At 41.4% G+C, this 3,557-nt stretch overlaps 1 pseudogene; it reads right to left on the reverse strand.

Moving 5' to 3' along the window:
• Window positions 1–3,137: 3,137 nt before the first annotated feature.
• Window positions 3,138–3,244, reverse strand: LOC118678014 (annotated as a pseudogene).
• Between the last annotated feature and the right edge of the window lie 313 nt (window positions 3,245–3,557).

Here is a 3,557-nt window from a genome sequence, read left to right on the forward strand (position 1 = left end):
ATTAAGTCTATAAAAAAGGGAATAACTATATGGAAATAGAAAAAGGAGAAAAATGATAGTCCATTAATGTTTATAACAAGCTTATTTTTTTTTTTACAATGGAAGTGTTCTTTTTACTTTCCTTGAGCCTTTCTTAATTTTAACATATTTTTTCTAAAAATACTGTTATTAACTTGAACCAAAAAGTTAACATGGAGATGCTATTACCACCTCCCTTGGTGCATCTATTTATGACTTGGACCAGAATATATAAACAGAATCCTGTGCATCACTGCTGAACTTCCCATCAACCCATGACTCACTTACTTAGAAGTTCACCTCTGCCAAGATCCCACTAAACAGTCAGAGACAGGAGTAAAGAGACTACGTGCCACCTACTGCTCAGGTTTCAGGAATGTGAGGTGTTTTCTTGGCCAGACACTACATGCTGTCTGTATCATGAAGCATCAGCATTACAGCTTCTTTCTTTGGTTTCAGCTTTTGAGAAGGATAGCATGCAGTCTCTTTAGGAGGGTCACATCTAAACTATTACCTATCAGTTACACCTCCGTGTGCATGAGCTTATCAAATATTTTGCTAAGAATGGGTTTTTAAGAAGGAGACAACCTGAGAACAGCCATCAAAGGCTACCAGAAGGAAGACATTGAAAGTGTCCAAAACAACAACAAAACCTCTTTTTAATTTTGTGGGGGCCATAAAAGAGTTCCATGACTCCCTAAATCTTGCTCCCTAAGGAGCTAGAAACAGATTTCCAGGGCAGAAATGGAAGTTAGCTACTCCCAAAGTTGTGGCCTCCTGATTAAGGCTAAATATATCTCAAGGCCTCTTCCAAGAAATAATCTTACAGGAAGTCACTAGTGAACTAATACCAACAGAGGGTCTAGGACAGTGGTTGGCAAACTCATTAGTCAACAGAGCCAAATATCAACAGTACAATGATTGAAATTTCTTTTGAGAGCCAAATTTTTTAAACTTAAACTATATAGGTAGGTACACTGTTATTAGTTTAATTAGGGTACTCCTAAGGCTTAGGAAGAGCCACACTCAAGGGGCCAAAGAGCTGCATGTGGCTTGTGAGCAGCAGTTTGCCAACCACTGGTCTAGGCACAGTGTGTAAGGCAGCGAGAGCAGGAGATGTAAAGATCGGGCCCCTGACCTCAAAGAGGGGAACATCCACTAAAGAAAAACAGTAATTTAAATTTGCTTCAAAATGTAAATGGAGAGGAAATGCAAAAGAAATATGTCATAATAATTCTTTTGGGATTGTGATACTATAGAATTCAATAAGTTTGACATAGAGAAATGAATGGATTCAAGTCCTTCATTCATGAGAATCCACTCTCCTGTAAGATAGCATAGCACATGCTTAGCAATTCCAAGAGGCACCAGAGATGCTACAAGATAAAATTTAGTTATAAAACCAATGAGAAAGAGAAAGTGTATGTATGATGGGGAATGGGGTGGGGCCTGGGGGAGGAGATCATTTAAAGAAACCAGTGTTTTGACAGGGAACTTACCTATGATCTCAGGTTTTTAAAAGATTTATAGGTAATTCAGAGGGAAAAAAACATGAATGACCTTTAAACTTGAGAAAAAAATGTTAACTTCACTTATAACTTAAAATACACATGAAAACAATACCACTATCAATTATCTGATTAATAAGTCAAAAAGTGTGATATATTGTGTGGGCTAGGATCCTAAGCTATTTAGCATATTCACAATTTGACAGATATATAAATTGGAATAATCTTTGGAAGGCAATTTGCAAGTATATATATGTACTAGAGGCCCAGTGCATGAGATTCGTGCACTGGGGGGGAGGTGGTCCCTCAGCCCAGCCTGCACTCTCTCCAATCTGAGACCCCTCGAGGGATGGCCCACTGCCCGTTTAGGCCCAATCCCTAAATGGGCAGTGGGCCATCCCTCTCACAATCCAGGACTGCTGGCTCCCAACTGCTTGCCTGCCTGCCTTATTGCCCCAAACCACTTCTGCCTACCAGCTTGATCACCCCCTAACCACTCCCTTGCCGGCCTGATTGATGCCTAACTACTCTCCTGCCGGCCCGATTGCCCCCAACTGCCCTCCCCTGCCAGCCCGACCATCCCAACTGCCCTCCCCTGCCAGCCCGGTCACCCCCAACTGCCCTCCCCTGCAGGCCCTGTCCCCCCCAACTGCCCTCCCTGCTGGCCTCTTCACCCCCAACTGCCCTCCCCTGCCAGCCTGATCATCCCCACTGCCCTCCCCTGCAGGCCTGGTCACCCCCAACTGCCCTCCCCTGCAGGCCCTGTCTCCCCTAACTGCCCTCCCCTGCTGGCCTGGTCACCCCTAACTGCCCTCCCCTGCAGACCCAGTCGCCCCAAGCTGCCCTCCCTCCCCTGCAGGCCTGGTCGCCCCCAACTGCCCTCCCCTGCTGGCCTAATCGCCCACAACTTCCCTCCCCTGCAGGCCATCTTGTGGCCACAAGGGGGTGGCCTTATTTGACCACATGGGGGCGGCCATATTGTGTGTTGGAGTGATGGTCAATTTGAATATTACCTCTTTATTGTATAGGATTTTAATTATATCTTTTGTTTTGAGATCACTGTAGATTGACATGCATTTACAAGAAATAACATAGAAAGATCCTATGTACCACTTATTCAGTTTTCCTCAGTAACAACATCTTGAAAAACCATAGCACAATATTACAACCAGGATATTGACATCTGTACTGTCAAGATATAGAACACTTCTATCACCACAAGAATCCTTCATGTTGCCCTGCTATAGCCATGAAATATCCTTCATCTCCATTCTCTCCTTAACTCCTATAACCACTAATTTGTTCTCTATTTCTACCAGGATCAAGCCCACAACCCAGGCATGTGCCCTGACCTGGAATCAAATTGGCAACCTTTCAATGCACAGGAGAATGCCCAACCAACTGAGCCACACTGGTCAAGGCTCAATTTCATTTTTTATGCGCTTATCTTTATTAGCTTTTCCCTTCTGTTTGCTTCAGGCTTATTTTACTCTTCTTTTTTCTTTCTTCTTTTTTTTCTTTTTCTTTTTTTTCTTCTTCTTTTTTCTTTTTTTTTCCTTTTTTTTCTTTTCTTTTCCTTTTTTTTTCTTCTTTTTCCTTTTTTCTTCTTCTCAATGTTTCCCCATTCACAATACAGACCAGGCAAAGAGCCTGAGCTGAGGTGTATATAGGGTAAGTTTACTCTGCCTCCTATTTTTTTCTTTCTTCTTGAGGTGACAGTTTAGATTACTGATTTGAGACTTTTCCTCTTTTATGTAAACATTTAGTGTTATAAATTTCACTCTCAGTACTGCTTTAGCTACATCCCACAAATTTTGATATGTTTTTTTTCATTTTCATTCACTTCATTGTATTTTTTTTTATTTCTCCTAAGATTTACTTATTGACATGTGAATTATTTAGAAATGTATTAGTTTCCAAGTGATTGGAGATTTTCCTGTTATCTTTCTGTTATTGATTTCTAGTTTGATTCCGTTGGGGTCAGAGAACATACACTGTATAATTTAAATTATTTTAAATTTATTAAGGTTT

This window comes from Myotis myotis, unplaced genomic scaffold, assembly GCF_014108235.1.
Source record: "Myotis myotis isolate mMyoMyo1 unplaced genomic scaffold, mMyoMyo1.p scaffold_m19_p_2, whole genome shotgun sequence".
Classification (NCBI taxonomy): domain Eukaryota; kingdom Metazoa; phylum Chordata; class Mammalia; order Chiroptera; family Vespertilionidae; genus Myotis; species Myotis myotis.